The following is a 15455-nucleotide window of genomic DNA, read 5'->3' on the forward strand; positions in this document are numbered from 1 at the left end:
CACCAGGACTGAATTTATTCTTTTTGCAATAGAGTTACTGAAGTAATTTGAATACATAAAAAATGCAGAATTTAAGAACATTGTGACTAGAAATTTTCATGGCTATGATTCCAGCTGTATAATCAAGTCACTAATTAGCCACCCTGTTTGTAGCAGTTTTTCAGAGCTGTAATTATCAAGAAAAAATGTTTCCCGTGTCTTCACCTTTTCCATGAAAAGCTGTTCAGCAAAAATCACAAGGTTTGCTTTATGAAAGAGGTATAAAGAATGGGTTGTCCTACAGAATATGTTCTGACCTTGGCTCCATATTTACATTTCCATGACAAAATATTATTCACTACAAATAAAAAAATAGGTGCTAACATAGCTGGTGAATAGACTTAAATCTTCTCACCTGAACAAGGTTAGATTAAATCGGCTTTGAAGAAAGGAGTTCTGCAGAGCTGCAGTGAGCAGCATCCAACTCTGAAAGTCCTGAAAGTATGCAACAGTTTTTCCATGACTGTTGCTGATGTAGCCTGATCAGGCATGGGTGAAAACTGAATATGCACAGTTACTTACTTGTACACAAGCAAGTGGAATCAGTGGCCTTGCCATGCATTACAGACTGCAAAATAGAGGGAAAAGCAATGTCTTTTTGTGCTTTGTTTATGCAGTACTTAGCACAATGTGGTCTTTGTCAATAAAGAAAGATCCTAGGTATATCCCACAATACAACTGAGAAACAATCATTATGATAGTACTATAACGAGTTGTTCCAATTCAACCACTGAGGCAAAAAGCCATGCTCCTAGCTAATATATTTATTATGAAAACAGATGCTTTGGAACAGACCTTAAGGGAATCTAATAAATTCTGATAGAAATCAAAACCTTAGGTTATTCAATTAAAGATCCTCATGTTGCTGTTAGTTTCTTATGTGAGATCTCTGAAAGTTCTTTAAAAGTCTTAAAGGCACTAAATAAATATTCAAATAGATAAGTAGTCTGTCCATTTTATAAACTGTGCTTCCTTCAGTGCTTTTTAATAATTTTATGTGGAAATGGCTGTTATTTCATTCAGGAGATGCAAAGTTACACCTTTATCTTTTCGATTCAAGGAGAAATCCCATGAGCTCTTATAAACTCAAGCAGAGCATGAATCATGATTCAGTGATTATGCAAGGGAATAATATACACATCTTCTTCCTCTATCTTTTAATTAATAGCTCTTAAAGGCTATCTTAGCTTGGATTCTACAGTATTTGAGGGGAAAAGAAGTCACTGAGTCTATTAGAGAAGTTAGCGTGGCAATGTAAAAGAGATCAAATGATAATGCCATTTACGTACTTAATTTTAACAAGCCATTTGTTTCCTCTTCCTACTTTTTTTCCAGTATCTTCCTTTGGTTATTCAACCTTTTTTCTCAGTCTAGTAACAAGCATACTGTGAAAAGTGAACTTTCACTACAATAACTGGAACAAAGCATTGTATCACATCTGGAGAGTGACATTCATTTGGTTGGACCACTGAATCACTGGGTAATTTAGGTTGGAAAGGATCTCTGAAGGACATCTGGTCCAACCCCCAGTTCATGGAAAAATTGAATCAGGTTGCTCAGAGCCTTGTCCAGCTGTACATTGAATATCTCCAAAGACATGCATAGCACAACCATTTGAGAGTTGTTTCTCAGTTTAACTTCTTAGCTATTGTTTGGTTTATGTTTGTATTGTTTCTGAATTAATGAAGCCTAAAAAATTTATATTTCCATGTTTCTTGACAGTGAGTGCAAAAGCAGGGAGCCTGGATATTATGTTGTATCTTATGCTGTACAAAATATTGCAGAAATGGAAAATAATATTAATATTCACTATGTGTTTTCAAACAATGCTTCTTGAGTTTTTTCAATGACACTTTTAAATGTTTTTTTTTTAGAGAATAGAATTCTCAACATGAAAAATATAATTTACAATGTTTTTTAATCTTACTAAAATGCATTTAAAAACCTTGTGATTGTATGTTGTCAGTAATTAACAAGGCAAATCAATGGACTGTCTGCTCTTTTCTGTTCAGATTTTAAAAGTCATAATAAACATGACATATTTTTCCAACATCTGTTCAAGTAGAGAATTTAAGGACTCTAGAAAGGCCATATGTTTAGTCAACACACAGAAGCTTTCCTCCAAGGACATTTTACCCAGACAATTTTAACTTGCATTCTTTAATATAATATTTTACCATATGTAATTTACACTTGCTCTTTATTGATTTGATTTGTTGTTTTGTAAATTTAAACTCAGCATTGCCATGTAGGAATGACTACCTTTCTTCTACATACTGAAGTCTGCTTTTCATTAGTTATGTTCTAATTAGAAAACATATTTTTTCATTCTTTTGAAATATTATTTTATAGTCTTGTGTAGAAATTGCTTTACTGTTCACTTCTTAAATCTATTTTTGTGTGGACTCAGATAACACGGTCTAAAAGGTGGTAGCAATCTCCTGATACTCTGGATCATGTGAAAATATGCTATGCCACCATATTTCCAGTTCCAACTCTTGGCCAATAATTTCCACCCTCAAAGCATGCAAAGTACACATATTTTGTACATCTGGAGATCTATCACAAGATGTAGAAAAGTGGAAGAGGGAAACTCAATATTAAGAAGAAATTCATCTTTGGTAATATTGGAGCAAACCAAGAGTATGGAATTAATATTTATCACCTCTCTAGTAAAGGCAAAGAAACTCCTACTGACAGCAATAGAGACAGGATAGATTTTCTGCATTATTAGTCACGTTTTCATCTAGTCTGATTTGCCTCCATTTAATAGTTGTGCTAATTTACTTAGTTCTGTAAACACTCTTGGAATCAGGAGTTACTTCATTCTTTTCATATCAGGCCACAGTTTTACTGCAGTGTGACAAATGATATGTTTGGAGGTTTTTCCGGTGGAAATCCATATTCTACTGGTATGTGTATATTGAATTCAGGTAGCTTTCAATAACAAAATTATTTCCTTCATAAGACATTGAATGTCCCTCTAAAATACAGTGTTATTATGTTTCTTACTGTTAGAGAAGAATTTTTTGCTCATTGCTAATACCAGCATCCCAGGAGATGCAGAAGAAATTTCACAGCCAACACTGATATCCCACAGTTTTCTGCTTCTCTGAAATACTTATCTTTTGAGACTTAATGAATCATTCTTCTCTTCTCCACTTTACCTACTCCCACCCACTGCAACTCATGGTTTCGTTCAATTGGTTCATTTGGAAATTGATTGTTTTTGCTGAGATCTTGGCATTTTTATAGTGAAACAGATTTGCTCTAAAATAAAAGTGTCTGTTGTCCTTTTGGGTGACTATGGAATGTCATACCAGAGACTCCAAGTCTTCTCTGGGCTGTGGGATTTGCAGACTTCCTGTCCTAATCTTTCATATAAAGCAGGACTCTAAGAAAGAAGTAGAGGGAGGTTTTTTTATCATTATTATTAATCTCATTTTTCACCAACCCCTAGACTGGAACTAGTACTATTTCTTATTTATGGTTATATTTCCCTTGATAGTTGCATTTCAAAGAATTGTGATTTGTGGGTTAGGAGGGAGAATTTTAAATATAATTTTCAGACAGGAAAGGAAGTAATGTAAAATACATACTCAATCTATGCTATGTTTCTTCAAAGTGATGCACCAGCAATGCAAAATCAAAGGAGAAATACCCTTTGGAAGGATAAATCATGCATTTACAGCACACCATGACAAGGTAAATACTGATTTCATTGCTTTGTCCAAAATGATTTTCCTTATGGTGTGTAAAAAATATAATAATGTTTCATTTTGAGAATTCTAACTGAGACAGTGTTAATAGAGATTTCTATCCCATTGTCCACTCTGTCTTCTTGAATAGCAGCGCGCTCAAACAGCCTGAGCAGAGGATCAAAAGACAGCATTTCCATGCTCTGATCCTGCCTCTGGCATTCTTATGCTATACTGCAGCTTTGGGTACAACTTGTATGCCTGAATTTCCAAAATTTGACACTCAAAAAACTTCTTATCAGTTTCTCAGTGTTGTACCACAATGACAATTCTTCTTGACATCAAATGCTAAGAACAGTTTCTTGAAAAATAAGCATAGCCACTTCAAGCTTAACAGCAGGAATTTGAATTGCTAAGAGAAAATATGGACATTCTTATCTTCTTTCAGTTTCCTATATGTGAAAAATGTACCCCTTACTATAGCCTTCAAGTGAGTGCTATCAGAGCAGTTGTTAGTATTGGCAAAATGTAACATCTTTGCTTTCAAGTGCTAATCTGCATGTAAGAGCAACGATTTCCATTTAGTACTGCCTCATTAAAAAAAAAAAAAAAAAGAAGCTTGATATGTTACACTTGATGCCTTAGTTAATTCGCATTTAAGCCAAGAGAACAATGACTGAATAACATTACTTTCTAGTGGCTCTTTGAATTTTGAAAACAAACACAAAAGCAAGCTGTTGTCCACATGAATATATAACACTGCAGTTGAAAGTCTTATAAGACACAGAGAACTTATAAAAAGTGATACTGTTTTCACCCAGTGCCAATAGTGGCATTTTTACAGCACTAAGTTGAGGGCCACAAGGAGCACAACATGGACATTTCCTGAATTTCACTGCTTTTCAGGGGTGTGTATATGAAAAATCATTTGTAAGAGTGCAGTGTTGCAAACACTATGTTCAAAGAAAAATTAAAAAAAAAAAACGATTTGATCATGTCACATTTTGTGATCTCCTCTTTCGCCACACTGCAGATCTGCCTGCAGAGGTTGCTGTTAGAGTACTAACTGGCAGGTCTGTTTCTTTGAAAATCTAGCCTGCACTTTGTCATACAGGAATCCATGTGCCTGATCAGAGGACTGGGTAAATTTTTAGCTGCAGTCCGAAATGCTCCTAGCATTCCAGCAACAGAGGCTATCTTTTTCTTTCACTAGAACATAGAAAACATCCAGGATGCTTGAGGACTGAAATTATATTAGGATATTTGATAGCCCTCATCATAGTACACAAGAAGCTCCCTAGCAAATAAGATCTACTTAGAGTGTTAGTAGATTTCATCAAATCCCACACTTACATTCTCTGCTTAGTAATAAGAGATAACAATTGATGAGCTACTTCATTCTTTCCTCCACATCTTTTTTTGTTTGTTTGTTTGTCTGCAACTGACAGGGATGTTTTCACAGTGCTGTAAATATTTGTCTGACTACCTATATGTGTAGGAAAAACTTTGCGTAAGATTCTAATCTGAGTGTGGTCACATGTATGCTTCATTATAGTATTTCTGTTTGTTTGGAGGAACATATGTGTCCAAAGATAGCAATAAAACATCATATGATGAAATTAGGTCTAGGTGAGTGAAATTGCAATTGTGGGTTAGTCAGGAAGCACAGTTATAATTGCTGGATAGAATACCACAGTATACAGAAATATCCTACTTAAAACATACACCAGGGTAACACAATGAGATTGTAGACCTCTTTGAATCTGTTTGGTACTATATCAAACAATATCCACTAGCCACTAGTGAAGTTGTGATCACTCATTTACCAGTTAAGAGTAAATCTGTGAGATGTAATGGTGGCTGTCAAATATTTATACATAAGAAATATTGGACTGTAAACCTAAATCCACTTCTTTGTACCTTCTTAAAGAAGCTACTGTACTCTGATTATTGTCTGGAATCTCTAATACAAGTCTGGACAATGTTTTATGGGTAAAATCAGGCTACCCAAACTTTCTAAAAAACTTTAATCCACCACTTTATTCTTCTTAGGAGACTGCAAGATACTGCCGTATTAATCTCTGATAACACAAATACTGAGACACATGTTGAGAGCCCTTTGCTTCCTTTTTGTGGTGAGCACAAAACCTGTACTGAAGGAGTCTATGTGTCAGCTTAGACATGCAGTCATTTACCATTGAAATTAGCAATTATTTTGTGTTTGATTCACTGTAGAAAAAAGGTTGTAGACAAACACAGTTCTACCAAAATTAGTTACAATCTTATCATTATTTTTTTTTTAAATAAAATGGAAATAAAGAAATTTGAATTTGCCATGGACTCGTACCATGCAGTGCAGAGAGGTAACTGCTCACGACACTTTTTATTATTATTTTAACTATTAAAAAAGTAAATAATATAAAAATAAGTCATTTTCATAATGTTAATAGGATGTTATTTATGATTTTTTATCCTTTTCTCTTCCATTACATAACTATTATGCTTCACTATTTTGAATTCCCAGAAGTTAAAACAATGTATGCCTTTCTCCTGACTGTTCCAAATAGCAGCATAGCAATGCTATATTGCATGTGTTCTGTCCTTTCTCTGCGGCCAGCCCTGGTGCCTATCACACCTTTTTAAATCCTCAGAGTATATATCATGGTTTCTTGTGATCTTCACTCTTGTGCCTTACTTTACTGTATGGAATTTCTGGCCACGCACCCATAAGGGGATATTTGCCTCATCTGATTCCTTTGATGGCAGAAAGACTGTGTGGAAAGAGAGCTGTAGTACAGAACAGCTCCGACTCACCTTTTCCAGGAGATGTCAGGACAGATAGCAAGTACTGTAATACTGACCTGCAGAGAGTAGTGCCAACAATCCTTTGCCCTTTCCTAAACTCTACACTACACCTGTAACTCCACCTGACCCTCTGGAGTGAAACTGCCCTTTCTGTCAGGGAGGAAATGATTCAAGCCAGTGCACTGCTGGTAAGGGGCAGGTTATGTTTTGTCAGTGACTTCCACCAGTGAAGAAAATGATTCACGAGTATAATTTGTAAAATATTTGGGACTATAAGCTACTCTGTCTTCATATATTTTTATCCTTTTTGATATTACAATACTTTCCTTTCATCTGTCATCCTCTTAACATTTTCTTAGCAACTTGATTCAAATACAGTTATTTTATTATGATAACACCCTTATTTATTTATTTATTTATTTATTTATTTATTTATTTATTTATTTATTTATTTATTTATTTATATGGGACTGTCACTTCAGTTTTAGGCATTTTGAGCTTCCTAAGTTCAGCCTTTCACTGTAATAATGAAAGGCCTGACACAACTTTCCTATTTGTGATTAGAAGATTACCCAGAGACCTGTGTATTCCTTTTCCCATAGCTTGTATTGCTGCAATTCTTTCCTTGATAAGTCATATAGTTATGCTAATATTCCAAGCTTGCAACCATTACATAATTCAGTTGTAATATGAACACCTAGGATACAATCTGCTGCAGAGAAGTGTCTGTCAATGCTCTAGCAGTGTTGTGTCTTGTTTTTGTTTGTTTGTTTGTGTGTTTTGTTGTTTTGTTTTTGCTTGTTTTCTTTTGCATTTTACAGCAAAGATCATAGAATCACAGAAACATTAAGGTTGAAAAAGACTTCTAAGATCATTTAGTCCAACCATCCACCTAACGCCAATATAGCCCCCTAAATATTTGAAATGGATGATGCAATTTTATGTAGAAATGTTCCATACTTGTAAATGTAACCATGTGGCATTTATTCTTCATGTGTTAATGAAAACAATATTAGAAGCCTTCTGCCAAACCTGAGTGACAACGCTTGGTTTTGCTGATTTAATTGTTCTACATGCAATTAGTTTTTAATTAAGCAACGTGCAACCCAGAGTCCCTTCAGTTCTTATATACACATTTACTGTCTACTAGTTATCTGCTTTCTGTCATTTTCTACACTTCAATTTTTATCAAAACTCATTAGTTTGCATAGTTTTATGAATGGAACTGATGGTAGTTTCGCAGTATTATTTAACAATTTATCAGTAAGTCACAAAACCTGGGATAAATTAAAGATTCTTTTCTATTAGCAACATATTACTAGTAGAAAGAGAGATGAGCAAGGCTTTTGACTTAATAGCACTATCACCACTTCTGAAATTTGCAGATTCCAAGCACTCCTGGCTTTTTCATCTGCAGACTGAGCACTTGGTAAGGCCCATCCTACTTAAGTTTTTCTTGGTCTTCTCTCTGTATCTCAGCAATGTCTGTTTTTACTATCCAATATAAAAGACCTTCACAGTCTCAGAGTTTTTATTATCTTTGCCAGCCATAACTGGTGTAGTTTTTACATTACAGAATTGTTTTCCTGGGACATTTTTCCACATTTCTGCACCAATTTGTCATTTGGACTTTTTTTTTTCCTAGTATTATTTAATTTTTAGTACTTCTGCTGGCTTGCTGTCTTGTACAGACTATAGATTGTAAAATCTGTTTGGTGTATATGCTTTTATATATGTAGTACCTGCAAATTCTGAACTCTTTTTCATAGTTGTTTGGTATTATATCACCTCCTTTTGAACTGAAATCCATTTGATTGTGTGAACAAAGAAAGGTTGAGTGATGGAATGGAAGTGAAACTTATAACCCTTCTAACAGACAGTTAGAAAAATCATAACTTTCTGTCAACATTGAGCAAGTTAGTTGAGATCTTTGTCTTCTCCCTGTTCCCATCTTAAGTTAAATTCCATGAGAATATTTCCTACAGTTTCAGTAGGACAGCGCTCTGTGGCTAAGCAGTAAAAGACTGACCCAGCCTTTGAGCTCAGGTCATAATTCAGACCAGAAACAGATGCCCTTACACACTGTGGTAACACATCAGTCTGCACCATCCTGAATTAGGCTCAGAAGCGCACATCAAACAAAAATGTTTGTATGCATAATTAGGTATGAAGCTGGCAAAATTCAGTTATGAACAGACTTTGGTGAGAGTGGGTGGTGTCGTGTTGTGTTCCCTCCCCACCTTCCTCCCCCCTGCCACCCTGGAAAACAAACAAACAGACAGAAAAAAAAAAAGTGGCAGGATAAGTATGAGTAAATGCAAGAAATACTCTGTATTCTCTTGTTTGGTCTGGAAAGCTGTTACAACTCATTTGGCTCTCTGCTCCTGTTGAGATCTAACTCTAGTGATCTTAATAGAATAGATACAAACACACATGATTTCCCTTTTTGAGACCCTAACTTGTTCATATCTAACTAAAAGAAGGAAATGCAAAAAGAAAAGTGCACCACCAGCCAGAGAGACATGTCCCCAGGGAGGACCTCTGACCAGAAAGGGGAAAGTAAAGGTTCAAGTAGGACCTCTGACCAGAAAGGGGAAAGTAAAGGCTCATGTCATGGTAGTGATTTTAAGAATTGTAGAGCACACCTTGAGATTATACTTGAATGCCATTATTAAAAAAACAAACAAACAAACAAACAAACAAACAAAAAAAAAACAGAAGAACCCAGACAAATCAGGAAATAGAACCGAGCATATTTATCCACATTTCCAGCTGAAACAGTAGAACATTCGTACACTGAGCCGAATCTTAGAACAAATTGTCATTATACCCTGATGAAAATTAGCTCCATGAGGATAATAAAGTTGACTTTACTTCTTGATTGGAAAAAAAAATTGCTCTAAAGATCTTCTAACAACTCCAGTTTTGGTACTTTCCAAGAAAAATAATAGTGAACAAACTACAGTTTCAATTTCTTAACAAGGTAGAAAGCTTAGCAATGTTCCAGCCATCTGTAACAGTAAAAGATCAGCATGTACACTCTTGGCTATTTTGTCTGTCTACAAATCCATAAAAATTCCTGTCTTGCTACAAGAGCTAGTGTAGATGACAGCTCAAGCCTCCAGTTCTGCTCTCGGTATTTGTGATTTTATTTGAAAAAGCTGGAATAAATACCATTAAATCTCTCTGTAAAAGCTTGGCAGGCTCCCTGCGTGAATATTGTGAAGGAAACTTAGGAAGTGCAGCTTTGGCTTGAAATATTCTACCGTAAGTCAAAAGAATCTTCAGAGGCTCCCACTTAGACTGCAGAACATTAAAATGTACAGTGTAACAATATTTAAGTCTGGCGAATAGCAACTAAAATGAGTAGACACAATGAATTAAGACACCAACTGAACACTATAGAATCATAGAATCATATATGAAGTGGTTGGATGGGGCTTTGAGAAACCTGGTCTAGTGGGATTTGTTCCAGCCCAGGGAAGGGGGCTGGAACTTTATAAACAACTCTGTCTCCAGAAATAATTGAAATAATTGAAATAATGCCTGGAGTGGACACAATTATAGTGGTATTTGGGGCTTTAAATGCATATATATTTAATGGCTTTGGATCCCTTGTAAAAGTGGAATGATTTTAATTCATGATATTGTAAAGACCACTAAAATATCTTAGAGATTAAATTCAGTATTTCATCCATAAAAGTCTGTGTGAATCATTAAACTTTACAATGCTCATTTTGTGAATTACAAAGCTTAGTCACCAACATCCCAGTAATATGCATCTACTGTATTTCTAGCCTAAAACTGCACATTAAGGAGCAAATAATTTCCTCAACTGTAATGAAATGTTATCACATTATACCACCTCTTAGATACCAACAGAGAAACTTGCTCCAGCTTTCTTTGCCCTCTGAATTAAGGACCATCTCACTGGTATGCACCCCACAGTCTTACTGTACTATTTGTGGTAAGAACATACCAGCAAATGCAGCAGTACTGTTCTCAGAGCTCTGAACCATTTACAACGTAATACTCCATACCTCTGAATAGGCCATGATTCTTCTTTTTCTTGTAGCATAACCATGTCTCCTATCAGACTCATGCTCTTCTATCAAGATGTAAAAGATGTTTTTTTTCCAGTGATGTGACCAACTCTCCTGTTCTGGTGGCAGGTCTTTTTTTGAGGAGGACGATATTTGGCTGTCTGTACCTGCACTGATGGCTGTTTCCTTTCTTGTTATTTTTGAAAATGTATAAACCTCTAATTTAAGAACCCTGCAACCTGCAGGAGAAAATAACTAGATGGAAAGAACCTAAACTCTGAATGATTCATTTCCTGCTAACATCTCTTCATCATTATCTGATTTCTTTCGCTTTCCATCCTACAATGCATTTCCACAAGTCCTTCTGAAGTCAGAAACCAAGTGTAATCTCATATTTGATGCATTCTGGGACCTAAGGAGGAGCATATTCTGCCAATGCTATGAAGTTTTAGTCCTGCAGCTAATTAGCTCAGCAGCTAGAGAAGACTGTAAGCCCATGGGCAAGCTGTCAGGCTGGAAGATAATAATAAGGGTGACAAAAAATTTTTTGGACCCACATCAATTTTATTCCAATCTGCCTTTGTATCAAGCTAGAGTTCCAAAGTAAGAGCTTGAACCAATGAGAATGGTTCATGCAAACTCTGCTAATCTTCATTAATTTTTCATATACAAAAGAAGCAGTTTTAAAATTATCAAGGATGTACTTGGCCTTTAAAGAGTAGCACTAATTCTAACATACCAAATAGCTATAATATATTCAAAACAGATGGAAAAATAAATTTAAAAAAAAAAAAAAAAAAGACAGCACTTACCTAGAACAAGAAAGTAAATATTTTTCTCTTCCTCACAGTGTATAAAAATGGATCATGTAAATTTCCTGGAGGTAGAATAACATTGAAATGAAGGAAAGGATTTGGTTCAATGCAAAAGAAACTACAAAAGTAACTACAGAATGATGATATGCTTTCTGTTATAAAAACATCTTCATTGTGCTTAATTGCTTAATTTACACATTGTTCAACTATCAGATGGAACTGAGCTTTGCCACGTTTGCAAACACCCTCTATTTGAATGGAATATGCATACATGTAGAATATAGTGAAACTTTAAGCTCAGAAGCAATGTTAAACCAAAACATGAAAAAAAGGACTATCTTTCTATTTTGTGAATATCAACATTATCATGTGGACACTATGTGTGCAAAATTAATAGTTAATAAATACTAAATACAAATGAATTACAGTATACACTCAGCCATGTATGTGTATAGCAAAGTCTATGTGTAGTTATAGTGAATTCCCAGCATTGTGTTTTTTTAACACAAAGTACATATGAAGACTAAGCCAAGCTGGAGCATAAATAAATACACAAATGAGACAGTTGAACCCCATTCCTCTGAAAATATTATGCTAAGGTAGAAATATTTACAACTGTTACTGTATAAAAAATAAAAAAATAAATAGTATTTTACTTTTAAAAGGAAATTAAAGCTTGGAGAGAAAAAAAAAAAAGAAAAAAGGGAGCTTAGGAGTTCATCAGCTGATGGACTGTAGCGATATTGAGAATCAAGTGCTGAAGCATCAAGAGGAAAAAAAAAAAAACACTTTGATATGTTTCATTGCTTGCTGTTAGCTCTTTCTCATAAATTACCTTACTGTACTAAGGGATAATGTGTGACAATTTCAGTAATGAAGGAGATTCTCTCAGAATTTGGAATTCAAGGAGAAAGCAGCAGGTGCACTGGTACACTTACACTTTTTCTTTGTTTCATTCCTTCTCTTAAAGGGAATTAATCAGGGCAGGGGTGGAATTGAAAACTTGTGATTTTGTCATACTGATTGCTTCTCTCACTGACCTGTCATGTGTGGGTATCAAGATAACTTGTCTTTGTAAATCATCTTAAATACGTGGTTAGCTACTGTGATTTGTTGTTTTTGGCCCATCACTAGTGATTTCACTAGTCATATTTCACTGAGAAACATTGTAGCACAAATAGGTAATTAAGTAAATAATTTCCCTTGCTTGTCAGAGACCTGATCCTAATGACAGTGGGAGAATGGGCTGATATTTAGATACAAGTCCTGATATTCAGAATCCTTTATATGAAAGTTTACACTCTTTTCTCCTCTCTCTGCCTTTTCAATTTTGCTCCTCTCTCTGCTTCCAACAGCCTTCACCTCAGGCTTACCTTCTTCACTGGACTACTAAGAAACTGAAAAGAGCATATCTGTCTTTATATCTTCCATATCTGGAAGCGTATCAGGAAGAAAGTTTTGTACCAGGCTGACCACCAGTTGCTCCCTGAAAATATTTGAAGACCATTAGTTTTCATTCTAGTCTTTGATGATGGCCAAGGAATAAGGGGAAAAAACACTAAATGGATATGTCCTCCTTTTCTGAATATCAGGAAGTTCTAGGGAGTTTTGCAAAGACCAGGGATAAAGGAGTGGAAGAACCAGCTTCCTAACCATATAGATTTAAAAAAGGTGGGGCTGGAGTATGAGATGTTTGCAATTCCAAGTAACAAAAGTATGTGAAAACTGTAGGGATAGATTTGTGATTTTACAGAGCTGTTAGCATATGCTAGTCTGAAATAATTTTGTACCTTCTTCATTGTGCCTTTACATGTATTACATTGCTACCCAGAAAAGCTGTATCTGTAGCAAGGTTGCTATTCAGCTAAATGGATAAATAAGCCAGCTGTACATACATTCATTAAGAGAATTCAATTCTTGTATTAAAACAAAACACTTTAGTGTGTTAATACTGAATACTTTGAGCTCGAGTTGCTGAAAGCCCTTATTCATTAGTTCTGTCAGATTTAGATGTAACAGCTGATGACCAGGCAAAAACCTCTTCAGCATCCATAGATGAAAATTCGGGCAGGGATTATATAGCAAAGCACTGCAGCCTCGCTTCTCCAAAAGGCAAAATAATAATAATAATAATAATAATAATAATAATAATAATAATAATAATAAAATCTTACATTGAAGGCTGCTGCAAAGTTTTTTTTAAAGCGTGACCACATATTTAGAATTTAAACTGACTTTTTTGTTGTTGCTGTTTTCTTTATTATTAAGCATAATATTTCCTCTTTATTATTAAAGTACAGATCTGTAATAGATAAATCTATTGACACAGATATGTTAATAAAATATATTAATACAACTCATTTATATTAGTATATACAATTTTCATCATTTGTAAGCATGGTCAATTTTCAGCTTTCACATTTTCAAAGTTTCCAACCATGGGTAATTTACCATATAATGAATAAATCTTGTTTTGCTGTCCATAGTCCCATCTGGTGTAGTGTGACAAGTATGGTGAAACAAGTAGGGTTTGACCTATTGATAATATCTGCCAGGATTAGTAATTAAAGTCATCATGCTGATATAAAATAAAATTCATGGATATTGAATTCAGTGTAAGAAGAAAAACCCATTACAATGCTGAAAGTTCAGGCTCTCAAATAATCTCTAATTTGCCAGTAGTTTCATTCATTTTACCCAACTATGGCAAACAATTCTGTTGATATAAACAACTGAGCTTCCATTCACTAAATCAGATTTTTACCTGAAAAGAAAGAAAAGTAGTATTCAGTTCCCTGTGGAGCTATTTTCTCTTTCTTTGAAATATGTTGAATTGCAGTTTTGTGTGCGTACATGTGTGTGTGTGTATGTAGGTTTACTCCCACTAAAATCCCCAAAGTGAAATGAAAATTTAAAAAATCATCACTCCATACTAAGATGGACACCCACCTTCATAACATCAGTAGAACTAGATGTTTTTTTTTCTCTTAATAGAGTTATAGATTTATTAGGTACGTTGAGGAAGTGTATGTTTGCCTGAAAGTAACTAGGAAAGTGTGAAGTGCTGGGTATGTTTCATTCTGTATGTCACTAATACTCAGGTTTATTTCAAGGAAGGAAGACAGGTGTCCTGAGTCCACTGGACATTATTTGCATCTTATTATGTTTCAGGACAAACACAGAAGAGTTTCTTTGCAGATGTACTTTCTTATTTGTTTATGTTTTCAAAACTGGGTTTCATTTTTTGCTTTTAAGATGCACATTTTATATAAAGGTCTCTATTTAAGAGAGAAAGAATCACAGGAGAAACATATGTCAGAATTTGCATGCTGCTCAGAGAACACAGTAGGAAAGGGAGCTTTTTCTTTGGCAAAACCCTTAAGGACCAGTGGAGAGAATATATGTATTGAGAACTAGAATTATGTTGCAGTAGTGACTGCTCCTTTTCTGCTTCCCTAGCCTCTGGCAACATGACTCCCACAGGACTTGAACTATTTTTGGCTGACGTTCATCTATGACTGTTCAATAGCAGCTGCAGAGGTGACTCAGAGGGAGTTAGTATATCCGTATTGCTCCCACCTAGATATCTGCAAGCAGACCTGTGCTTAGCAAACCTCTGTAGCTAAGAGACCAGTCTTCCCATTCCTCTATTCTCAGACTTCATAAAAAGAGCCCAACAGAGCTATATGAGCAGACTGAAATCCCATTGGAAAGCATTTATGCTGAGCAAGGAAAGGGTGATATTGCAAAAGGCAAGAATATTCCTTTTGTCCCATGCAGATCCTCATGTAAGAGCTAATAATGCTAAACACGGAAATGACCCTGGTAACTTCACTGAAGAGGTGAATGACTTCAGGAAAATGGAAATAAAGCCAGTGTTTTTACTGAGAATTTCTCCGTGCATTTTAGTATCTCCCTGAATCTGTGTGCTAGATCAAAACACTATCAATCCATCAAGACTTGTCCCACCAAGAGGCATGAACAAGAGAAGCAAGAACCATACTAAGTCATCAAATTCTAATATATGCTTCTTTAATGGGTGTGCAGTGGACACA

The 15455-nt window shown here is 35.2% G+C and overlaps 1 long non-coding RNA gene across 11 annotated transcripts in view; it reads right to left on the minus strand.

Moving 5' to 3' along the window:
- The window catches only part of LOC308185443, a 102545-nt gene that overhangs the window by 18931 nt on the left and 68159 nt on the right, over positions 1–15455 (minus strand). For 6 of the 11 annotated variants that reach the window (XR_013943371.1, XR_013943372.1, XR_013943374.1 and 3 more), the window contains exon 6: positions 11398–11462. The exons of 2 other annotated variants lie outside the window; for them this stretch is intronic. This is a non-coding gene — a long non-coding RNA (uncharacterized lncRNA). Of the gene's footprint in view, positions 1–532; positions 608–10582; positions 11099–11397; positions 11463–15455 lie in introns of those variants that run through there. 3 more of the 11 variants (XR_013943376.1, XR_013943377.1, XR_013943380.1) reach the window with 3 other exon arrangements.

Source organism: Anser brachyrhynchus (genome assembly GCF_964034855.1).
Source record: "Anser brachyrhynchus genome assembly, chromosome: Z".
Classification (NCBI taxonomy): domain Eukaryota; kingdom Metazoa; phylum Chordata; class Aves; order Anseriformes; family Anatidae; genus Anser; species Anser brachyrhynchus.